General features: G+C 43.4%; 1 long non-coding RNA gene across 1 annotated transcript; it reads left to right on the top strand.

The window, feature by feature from the left end:
* Positions 1-219: 219 nt before the first annotated feature.
* Positions 220-9,474, top strand: LOC144375641 (uncharacterized). The gene is made up of 2 exons (XR_013435639.1): positions 220-2,566; positions 3,179-9,474. It is a non-coding gene; the product is annotated as an uncharacterized LOC144375641 (long non-coding RNA).
* The last annotated feature ends 2,898 nt before the right edge of the window (positions 9,475-12,372 follow it).

A 12,372-nucleotide genomic window follows, 5' to 3' on the forward strand; every position in this document is an offset into this window, starting at 1 on the left:
TTAAGACAGTGTCTCACTGAGTTGCTTATGGTCTCGCTAAGTTGCAGAGGCTGGCTTTGAATTCTTGATCCTCCTGCCTCAGCCTCCCGAGCTGCTGGGATGACAGGTGTGCACCACAGGGCTCACCTAATTCATGGCCTTTTAAGGCAAGAAAATGGTCTGAGACATTTGAAAAAACACACTCAGAGGGCAGGTGGTAGTAGAAAGGCCCAAAGCATTCAGGTGAGTACAGGGTTCCTTTTTTTTTTTTCTTTTCTTTTATTGGGAGTCAGGGTCACTCTATGTTGCCCAGGCTGACCTTGAATTCCTGGACTCAAGTGATCAGTCCTCCAACCTCAACCTCCTGCGTGCTGGAATTATAGGTGCTCACCACCACACTCTGCTTAATACACAGTGCCTTCTCCAGACAAGTATCTGGCTAAGAACCAAAGGGCAGTGACCTGGGGACCATGCAGTGGGCTCTTTCCTACAGAAGAGGATGAGGCAGGAAGTCCAAATGACTGGCGAACATTGACAGAACTCCTCCTCCAGCCAGGGGCTCTCCGCAGCCCTGTCCCAGGCCACTCTGCCATGGCTGGTCCCCGAGTCCCACTTCTCTTCTCTTTCCCTGGATGGGACTCACTCGTCTCATAATCCCTCGAGGTCCCCACGGCTTCCTCCTGCCTGGGGCAGCAGAACCACAGCCACCCTTCCCTGGGCCCTGCCTGCCGAGTGGCTCCTGTGCACAGGGCTGTGGAAGGATGGGGACGTGACCAGGGCGTGTGATCCCTGAAGCCACCTCTGTCCTTTGTGTTTCCAGGCCTCCTCTGCCACCGTGGGAGCAATGCAGTCACGTCAGTTGGATTCCCTCTCCTTTTCCACGGTGGCATCCAGGTAGCCAGTCTTCAGTGTCGTCTGCCATGTCTGTCACCATGGTGTCCTTGATCACGGATCCCTGCAGGTTGCTGGTGGAGGTGGCCTTTGTCCCTTGGCGAGCCTGTTACTAATTTGTCCTTTTTGTCTAGTTTCGGGCCGATCTTGGGAGTAGCATTTGGGAAATCTCTGCAAGGCTGCCTAAGACTTTGCTTCTAGAACTTTCTACAAAACCATTCCTTTCCTTGTGGTCTCGGCACTCCCTAGGGCTCTCTGGATAATGGGACCCAGGTCTCCTCCATTCTCGGATCCTCCAGCGTTTTCCGGAACCCTCTGCCTGAACCCATTACCGTCCACGCTCCTGTGGCATCTGGCCCTCCCCAGCTCCCCGCCCCAACCTCTAGGAATCAGCTCCTTTGAAAACTGCGTGATGGGTGCATCTCCCTTGCTCAGTTTCCCTCCGGATTTTGCTGAGGCGTCCCTTCTGCTGCCTTACCTGCCCGACACTTTCTACTCAAGGCCAGAGACACCTTGCTCTGCCTTCTGGCGTCATACCCCTTCCCCAAGCCAAGACAAAATGTGAGTGGGGTGAGAAGGAAGGGGCAAAGTGTGGGAAGCGGAGATGTCACCACGTGAAAACGATCATTAATACTTCAAGACTTGACCAGAAGTACCCCCTAGGTTTCCCCGAAACTCATACAAAATCCTGTAACGATGATGCCACTTGTCACAGACATGTTCCAAGTAAGAATCCGGACCCCGGTTCTGCTTGCCAAAATACAGAATTGGATCACCTCTTTGATTTGTGATTCTGGACATGGAAAGGTATGGGGGCGGCCGGGTCTGGCAGGAACCCATCACTTGGGTACACCGATGACAGCCAGGATGCCAAAGGGACCTGACACCAAGATGGACGGGGTGAAACTGGCAGGACCCCAGCGCCATCAGACGGTCCTGGGAGAGGAGGAGTGGCACGAGCCCTGGGTGGTGGCAATTTGCTGAGCACCCTTCCAGGAACTGTGGGAAGCTCAAGAAGAAGGGGACCTGGTCGGGGCTGAATCTGGAGGCTCAATTGTTGCCTTGGAGAAAATGTGGGAGAGAAAGTGATCCTGGGGAGGTGCCAGGAAACCCTGCCGGAGGACAGGGGCTGGGAGAACCGAGAACACTTGTTCTAGAGGAGAGACTCATGTCACTGAAGGGCTGTAGGACAGGGGAAGGCCGAGTTCTGGGATGTCCCATAGGACCTGAGGGACACGGAGTCAGGCTTCAGCGCCACCAAAGCAATCTTAAGGATTTGTTTGAAAATGGAGAGGCTCTGTAGGGAGAGTCCCCTGTGAGTGGTGCTGAGGCAGAGGATGGGTGAATCCTTGATGGTAAGAGACATTCCTGGGTAGAGCATGGGATGAGACCCCGGATGTTCCTGGCTCCTTGGGATGTTGGGGTTCCTCTCGCCCACCTCATTCATTTCAATCCCACTGATTCATGCCTTGTGGCAACTCAGACAGGTGCCGTCTGGAGACAGGACCAACCATGAAAAATGAGCTTGCGGAGAGAGAGTACGTGGGACACGGGGGCAGGGCTGGCCCTGCTGCAAGAACACACTGTCTCCTGGCCTCCTTCATATGTAAGCAATCACCTGGAAACTGACATCACTGTTCGCTCAGCTCACTGCAACCTTGTCTCCTCCTCTCTCCAAGAAAATCCAGGCCTTCAGGTAGGAATTCTCCGTTCCCAGGCGTCCTCACCCTCAGGTCTTGCCGCAGCCAGAAGCATCCCATCTCCCGCCCCCCTGGCCTCAGAGCATGTGGTGTCTTCCGTTCAAAGCCAACCACCCACCTGTGTCCTTGACCTCCGGTTCTCCTGTCTCCTCCAAGAGGCTGCCTCATCCATCATCCTTCCGCCCCTGGATCCTCACCTCTCCCAGCCCACAGGCTGCCTCTCCCCTGCCTCAGCAGACACTCAGCCTGGTTAGATCCCAAAATCTAAATCTTCCCCGTCCTCCTCTAGCTTCTGTCCAAGTCTCCCTTCTCCCTTTCTCCTCCAACCCCCTCATAAAAGCAGTCCACACCTGCTTGTCCCACTTACCCAGAGCTCAGCCGACTGCACACTGGTCCATGGGAATTGCTCTTCGTTTCTCTTTATGACCCCAGGGACCTCGGCTGATAAATACAATGGGCATTTCCAGTCCTTAGCTACTGGTTCTCACTGTTGCATTTTTACAAACTCTTGACTGTTTCTCTTCTGGAAGTCTCTCTCTTGACTCCTGTGATACCAGGATCGCTGGGCTCACCTCAGGCCTTGTGTCTTCTTTTCTGTCCACCCCAAGGGCTCCGTCATAGCAGGTTCCACAATGTCCCGCAAAGATGTCCACCTCCTGGAGTTCACCTCGCACGATCCCCTCCCACATTGCACCAGGGTTCAGGAATGCAACCAAGAGAAAGCAGTGGAAGTGACAGATAAGGCCATAAAAGACAGTGAGATTTCCAAACAAAACATCAGCTACGGGGGATCCTAGATGGCAGGCCAGAGGGAGGCAGCGTTCCGTGTGGCTCCGAGACCCGCGACTCAAGTAGTGAGAATGCTGCTTCTCTGCCAGCGATATTCCTGCCAGGGAGCAGGAAGCACCGAGCCAAGCAGGGCTCCAGGCTCAGGTCAGAGTAGGTCTCCCCACTCCTCGCCCACGCAGGACTCCCGGGTACCTGAGTGGGACCATTAGCAATGGCAGCACCTGCAAGAACTATTGGCCACCAACCCGAGCAGAAATCACGGATGCGGCTCCCACGCAGGACACCCGGCAGCTTCCCATGTGCAAGAACTCCAGCTGCCACTCCTGCGTGGACCCCCATCTACCAATGTGAGGCTCCCCCGGTCGCTGCCATCCTGCCATCTTGGGATTCTGCCATGGAGATAGTCCCCTACGTGCAGGAGATAGATAGTCCCCTATGTGCAGTGACTGCCTGCCTGCACCTGGAAACTTCACACAGACTCTGAAGTCAGCCAACAGCCACACACTGCACACCCCAGAGCTCCTCTCTGAATTTATAATCCAACACCATCGCCCGGCTCCCCAAACCAATGAAAGCAGTCACCTCCATCTTGGTCCACCTTCCTCACCATCTTCAGTGGGGAGCAACTCCTAAGTCGGAACTCTGGCTGGCCAAGTACCCAGTTTCTAACTCCCCCTCTCCACAGCAGCCACTACCCAGGCACAGTGACACCCTGGTAACCTTCACCACCCTGAGGGTGGAGATACCAGCTAACAACAGATGACCCCACCTATTGGATGAGAAGGGAAGCAGGAAAGATACTGATCTCCAACCAAAACAATCCGTTTCTTCCTTCAAGATTTTTTTTCCCCTCTCCCTCTCTATTCTCTCACCTCTCATCCCCAACAAATGTGAAACCAAGTACTTTGCATGAATTAGGATTTTGAGGACTGGGATGTCTGAATAGTATATTACAGTTGTGTTGTGTACTCTTTTTTTTCCCACCAATTTCTACTATTTTAACATTTTAAAATTTTTCTTACTATAGATGTGTGTTTGTTTTATGTTCTCTACTGTCTTCCCACTTACTTGTCTAGCCCAAATTACTGTCTTTCCCTTCTCCTGCTACTAATCTTCCGCTTTAGATTTCTCTTTCACACTTCCTAAGATATAATAACTCTATGTCCTCACCTCCTACCTCCTCAGCATATCATCCTGCTCCTCACCCCTGGTTCTTTGTCTACCATTAGTAACTGTAAACCCTTTACAAACCTACTGAGTATATTGTAGATGATAATTGAATTCACCATTTCTGTACATTGTGACCAATCTGTAAACATCTTAACATTTGTTTCTTAGGGTGTATATTGGGATCTGATAACATTCTCTTTGACCTCAAAGGAGAGATATTGGATCCCTACAGGGGCTCTATAAGCCTATAGGGTAAAAACGGTAAAAAATGCCTCAGATCCATAGTGCTATAAAGGAAGACACACAAGCAATATGAAAAGACAAGGGAAGAAAATCCCCCCCCCCAAATCAAGATACCACATTATTAGAATCCATGGCCAGCACAGCAGAAGAAATTACAGAGAAGGAGTTAAGGATGTACACAATTAAAATGCTCTGCAAATTAAAGGATGATATAAGAGAGCAAATACAGGCAGCAAAAGATCATTTTGACAAAGAATTACATAAACAAATACAGGAAGCAAAAGATTACTTCAATAGGGAGATAGAGGTTCTAAAAAAAAAAACAAATAGAAATCCTTGAAATGACAGAAAAAATAAACCAAATTAAAAGTTCAATTGAAAGCATCACCAATAGATTAGACCACTTGGAAGACAGGACCTCAGACAATGAAGATAATATATATAATCTTGAAAAGAATGTAGACAGCACAATGAAAATGGTAAGAAACCATGAGCAGAACTTTCAAGAAATATCGGATAGCATGAAAAGACCAAATTTAAGAGTTATTTGGATGGAGGAAGGCATAGAGTTCCAAACCAAAGGAATGCGCAACCTATTTAATGAAATAATATCAGAAAATTTTCCAAACATAAAAAACGAATTGGAAAACTAAATTCAGGAGGCTTACAGGATGCCAAATGTACAAAATCACAACAGACCCACACAAGGCACATTATAATGAAAATGCCTAACATACAGAATAAGGAGAGAATATTAAAAGCCACAAAAGAAAGGAATCAGATTACATTTAGGGGGAAACCAATTAGATTATGTTCAGATCTTTCAACCCAGACCCTGAAAGCTAGAAGATCCTGGAACAACATATATTAAGCTCCCAAAGAAAATGGATGCCAACCAAGAATCTTATATCCAGCAAAATTAAGCTTTAGATTTGATGATGAAATAAAAATCTTCCACGATAAAAAAAAGGTAAAAGATTTACAACTCAAAAGCCTGCTCTACAGAACATCCTTGGAAAATATTTCATGAAGAAGAAATGAAAAACAACAAAGAAAATCAGCAAAGGGAGGTATTAAACTAAAAGAAAAACTCATCAAAGGAGAAGCCAAGTCAAATTAAATACCAAAATAAACAAAAGTGGCTGGGAATATAAATCATGTCTCAATAATAACTCTGAATGTTAGTGGCCTAAACTCACCAATCAAAAGACATAGACTGGCAGATTGGATTTTTTTTTTAAAAAAGACCCAACAATATTCTGCCTCCAAGAGACTCATCTCATAGGAAAAGACATCCACAGACTGAAGATGAAAGGTTGGGAAAAATAATACCACTCACAGGGACTACAGAATCAAGCAGGGGTTTCCATCCCCATATCAAATAAAGTAGACTTCAAGCCAAAATTAATCCAAAGGGATAAAGAAGAATATTTCATACTGCTTAAGGGAACCATACATCAACAAGACATAACAATAATAAATTTATATGCCCCAAACAATGGAGAATTTACATTCATCAAACAAATTCTTCTCAAGTTCAAGAGTCAAATAGATCACAACACAATAATTCTAGGTGACTTTAACACATCTCTTTCACCACTGGATAGATCTTCCAAACAAAAGCTGAACAAAGAAACTATAGAACTCAATAATACAATCAATAACTTAGACCTAACTGACATATATAGAAAATTTCACCCTTCAATGAATGAGTACACTTTCTTCTCAGCAGCACATGGGTCCTTCTCTAAAATAGACTATATATTATGCCACAAAGCAACCCTTAGCAAATAGAAAAAAGAAGAGATATTACTCTGCATTCTATCAGATCATAATAAAATAAAAGTAGAAATCAATGATAAAATAAAAATTAAAAGCTAATTCAACACCTGGAGACTAAATAATATGCTACTGAATGAACAATGGGTTGCAAAAGACATCAAGGAGGAGATTAAAAAATTCTTAGAAGTGAATGAGAACACAGATATAACACATCAAAACCTCTGGGACACTATGAAGGCAGTACTAAGAGGAAAGTTCATTGCATGGAGTTCATTCCTTAAGAGAAGAAAAAGTCAACAAATAAATGACTTAACATTACATCTCAAAGCCTAGAAAAAAAAGAACAAATCAACACTCAACACCAAAAGCAGTAAGAAGACAGGAAATAATTAAAATCAGAGCTGAAATCAATGAAATTGAAACAATTGAAAATATTGACAAAACAAAAAGTTGGTTCTTTGAAAAAAATAAAGAGAACTGACAAACCCTTAACCATATTAATGAAAAGAAGGAGAGAGAAAACTCAAATTACTAACATCTGTGATGAAAAAGAAAATATCACAACAGATTACTATAGAAACACAAAAGATAATTAGAAATTATTTTGAAAACTTATACTCCAATAAAATAGAAAATATCAAAGGCATTGACAAATTTCTAGGGTTATATGATTTGCCCAAATTTAATCAAGGTGATATACATAATTTAAATAGATCAATTTCAAGCGATGAAATAGAAGACCCCATCAGAAGCCTACCAATCAAGAAAAGCCCAGGTCCTGATGGATACACAGCCAAGTTCTACAAGACCTTTAAAGAAGAACTAATACCAATATTCTTCAATTTATTTCAGGAAATAGAAAAAGGGGCAGCACTTCCAAACTCATTCTATGAGGCCAATATCACCTTGATTCCAAAACCAGGCAAAGACACATCAAAGAAAGAAAACTTCAGACAAATATCTCTAATGAACATAGATGCAAAAATTATCAATAAAATTCTGGCAAATCAAATATGAAAACATATCAAAAAGATAGTTCACCACAATCAAGGGGGGTTCATCCCAGGGATGCAAGTTTGGTTCAACATATGGAAATCAATCAATGTAATTCATCACATTATAGACTCAGAGATAAGAATCATATGATCATCTCAATAGATGCAGAAAAAAACATTTAACAAAATACAGCACCCCTTCAGTTCAAAACACTAGAAAAAGTAGGGATAACAGAAACATATCTCAACATTGTAAAGACTATCTATGCTAAGCCCCAGGCCAACATCATTCTAAATGGAGAAAAATTGAAAGCATCTCCTCTAAAAACTGGAACAAGACAGGGATGCCCTCTCTCACCACTTCTATTTCACATAGTTTCTTAAAACACTGGATAGAGCAATAAATTAAAGAGGTACAGATAGGAAAAGAAGAACTCAAATTAGCATTCTTTGCCAATGATATGATTCTATACTTAGAAGACCCCAAAAATTCCACCAGAAAACTTCTAGAAGTAGTAAATGAATTCAGCAAAGTAGCAGGACACAAAATCAACACCCATAAATCAAAGGCATTTCTGTATATCAGTGACAAATCCTCTGAAAGGGAAATGAGGAAAACTACCCCATTTACAATAGCCTCAAAAAAATAAAATAAAATACTTTGGGAATCAACCTAACAAAAGAGGTGAAAGACTTCTACAATGAAAATTACAGAAGGCTAAAGAAAGAAAGAAGACCTTAGAAGATGGAAAGATCTCCCTTGTTCTTGGATAGGCAGAATAAATATTGTCAAAATGACCATATTACCAAAAGCACTCTACATATTTAATGCGATTCCAATCAAAATCCCAATGACGTTCCTCATAGAAATAGAAAAAGCAGTTATGAAATTCATCTAGAAAAATAAGAAACTCAGAATAGCTAAAGCAATCCTTAGCAAGAAGAGTGAAGCAGATGGCATCACTATACCAGAACTTAAACTATACTACAGAGCAAAAGTAACAAAACAGCGTGTTATTGGCACCAAAATAGACTGGTAGACCAAGGTACAGAACAGAGGACACAGAGACTAATCCACAAAATTACAGTTATCTTATATTAGACAAAGGCACCAAAAACATACATTAGAGAAAAAAAAATAGCCTCTTCAACAAATGGTGCTGGAAAACTGGAAATCCATATACAACAAAATAAAATTAACCCCCCGTCTCTCACCATGCACAAAACTCAACTCAAACTGGATCAAGGACTTAGGAATTAAACTAGAGGCCCTGGGTCTAACAGAAGAAAAAGTAGCCCCAAACCTCTATCATATCAGATCAGGCCCCTCCTTCCATAATAAGACTTCTCTATAGCACAAGAATTAAGATCAAGAATTAATAAATGGGATGGATCCAACCAAAAAGCTTCTTCTCAGCAAAAGGAATAATCTGTGAGGTGAATACAATTAGAAATCAATGATAAAATAAAAATCATTTGGGATTGGGAGCAAATTTTTACCACTTGCACATCAGATAGAGCACTAATCTCTCGGGTATATAAAGAACTCAAAAAGCTAAACACCAAAAAAACCAAATAACTCAATCAATAAATAGGCCAAGGAATTGAACACACACTCCTCAGAAAAGGATATACAATCAATCAACAAATATATGAAAAAATATTCAACATGTCTAGCAATTAAAGAACTGCAAATCAAAACTACTCTAAGATTTCATCTCACTCCAGTCAGAATGGCAGTTATTAAGAATATAAACCACAATAAGTGTTGGCGAGGATGTGGGGGAAAAGGTACACTCATACATTGCTGGTGGGAGTGCAAAATGGTGCAGCCAATATGGAAATCAGTATGGAGATTCCTTGGAAAACAGGGAATGTGAACCATCTTTTGACCCAGCTATCCCACTTCTCGGTGTATACCCAAAGGACCTAAAACAGCATACTACAGGGACACAGCCACAGCAGTGTTTATTGCAGCACAATTCACAATAGCTAAACTGTGGAACCAGTCTAGATGTCCTTCAGTAGAAGAAAGGATAAAGAAAATGTGGTATATATACACAATGGAATATTACTCAGCAATAAAAGAGAAAAAAATCATGGTGTTTGCAGGTAAATGGATGGAGTTGGAGAAGATAATGCTAAGTGAAGTTAGCTAATCCCCCCCCAAAAAACAAATGCCAAATGTCTTCTCTGATATAAGGAGGCTGATTCATAGTGGGGTTGGGAAGAGTAGCAAAGGAGGATTAGACAAACTCTAGATAGGGCAAAGGGGTGGGAGGGGAAGGGAGGGGAAATGGGGGTAGGAAAGATGGTGGAATGAGATGGACATCATTACCCTATGTACATGTATGAAGACATGAATGGTGTGACTCTACTTTGTGTACAACCACAGAAGTGAAAAATTGTGCTGTATATGTGTCATAAGAATTGTAATGCATTCTGCTGTCATGTATGGAATAAAGAAAAGCCAGTGAGATTTCTGTCTTGGTCTTTTTCTCATTTGGACTTACAGATCATTCCTCTGGGAGAGGCCACATGACGTACACTGAGGACCCTCAGGCAGCCTAAGGAGGGGCCCCCTTGGCAAGGAATGCAGACTTCTAGCCCCAGACAGTGAGGAATTGGGCTCCAAGCAACGGCTGCATGAGTGAGCCTTCTTGCAGGTGGATCCTGCCCTAGATGAGGTGACCACAGCCCCACTCAGTAAGCTGACTGCCCCCGCAGGAGACACCTTGAGACACAACCAAACGGCCAAGCTGTTCCCAGATTCCTGGCCCTAGGAAGCAATGAGAAAGTGAACCACCAATGCTTGCTGCTTTAAACTACTTAGTTTGGGGGCCATTGTTACTCAGAAACCAGACCCCCTTTCCTTCACCCCCTTCACGAAGCTCCATGAAGGGTCACTGTTCCCTGGGATTCTCTGGTTCCTCACTCTGACGCTCCTGGGGCAGGCAGACACCATGGCTTGCCTATCCAGGAGTCTCCCAACCCTCTCCCATTTCTCCCTTGCTAGAAAAATCCACCTCCCACAGCTGAGGCTGAAATCCCTGGGTAGCTACTCTACCAGCCTCTCTTGCAGCTAGGGTGTGGGCACAGGGTCCACTCTTGGCCCCTCCTTGATAAGAGGAAATTAAGGAAAGTTCTCGTGTTGCCAGCTTTCACGCATGCTCGTAATGCCTGGAGCTGCACCCGCCATTCTGAGGAGTGTACCCTCCCGGCCACTGTCCTTCTTGGCCTCTCATGAGTGACCACTGGTGAACAGGCCCTTTCTGGGTGTTGAGCAGTTTTTACCAGCAATAGCTAAACTGTGGAACCAGTCTAGATGCCTGTTTCCAGCCTGTGCAATTTTGAAAGCCCAAAAGTTTAACCTTGAACAAAGGCCTCTGATGTCCAAGGTTGTGATGATTCCCCCTAGTGTGACTCCCTTAAAGACAGAGCAGTCTTGTTTATTTGATTCTGGGAAACTCCAGATATCAAGATTCACATTCATGGTTTTAATTTTAGAAACCTATTTTACATTTTCTGAATTTCTCTCTTGCCTCCTTTGGTCTCATTCCCTATTAGCTGCTATGTTTTTGGGGTAACTAAGCCTAACAGACTTAGGTGGGAGGACCATTTCTTCAAGTTTGTTTGTTTGTTTGTTTGTTTCCTGAATCACCATGTCTAATTAAAAAGATTTGCAGCTGGGTGCAGTGGCACACACCTATAATTCCAGCAGCTGGGGAGGATGAGGCAGGAGGATCTCAGGTTCAAAGCCAGCCTCAGCAAATTAGCAAGGCCCTAAGCAACTCAGTTAGACACTGTCTCTAAATAAAATATTAAAAAGGGCTGGGGATGTGGCTCTGTGTTTAAGGACCCCTGGGTTCAATCCTGGTACAGAAAGAAAGAAAGAAAGAAAGAAGGAAGGAAGGAAGGAAGGAAGGAAGGAAGGAAGGAAGGAAGGAAGGAAGGAAGGAAGGAAGGAAGGGAAAAAGATTTGCTTCAGTCTGTTCAGAGTTTTCAATAATCTATGTGATAACCACACCATCAATTTGATCCTGGCCACAGGCTCACATCTTTCTCTGACTATATTTAAAGATTTTTCTTCCTCATTGGTTTTCTGGGCTGATGATGTGGCTCAATGGTAGAGCTGCTTGCCTTGCATGACTGAGAGCCTGGATTCAATCCCCAATATTGGGGAAAAAAATTTAAAGCACCATTGTGATATGCCTTGGTATGATTTTGTTTGTTTGTTTGTTTGTTTGTTTGTTTGTTTTCTGGTTGAAATTATTTTTTTAAAAAAAATCTATTGGATTATAATTTTCTTTTTTTATTTATTTTTTTATTGTTGGTTGTTCAAAACATTACATAGTTCTTGATATATCATATTTCACATTTTGATTCAAGTGGGTTATGAACGCCCATTTTACCCTGTATACAGCTTGCAGAATCACATCGGTTACACTTCCATTGATTTACATATTGATATACTCATGTCTTTTGTATTCTGCTGCCTTTCCTATCCTCTACTATCCCCCCTCCCCTCCCCTCCCCTCCCCTCTTCTCTCTCTACCCCCACTACTGTAATTCATTCCTCCCCCTTGTATTATTTTTCCCTTTCCCCTCACTTCCTCTTGTATGTAATTTTGTATAACCCTGAGGGTCTCCTTCCATTTCCATGCAATTTCCCTTCTCTCTCCCTTTCCCTCCCACCTCTCTTCCTTGTTTAATGTTGGTCTTCTTCTCGTGCTCTTCTTCCCTAGTCTGTTCTTAGTTACTCTCCTTATATCAAAGAAGACATTTGGCATTTGTTTTTTAGGGCTTGGCTAGCTTCACTTAGC

Source organism: Ictidomys tridecemlineatus, chromosome 1 (genome assembly GCF_052094955.1).
Source record: "Ictidomys tridecemlineatus isolate mIctTri1 chromosome 1, mIctTri1.hap1, whole genome shotgun sequence".
NCBI classification, from domain to species: Eukaryota; Metazoa; Chordata; class Mammalia; order Rodentia; family Sciuridae; genus Ictidomys; species Ictidomys tridecemlineatus.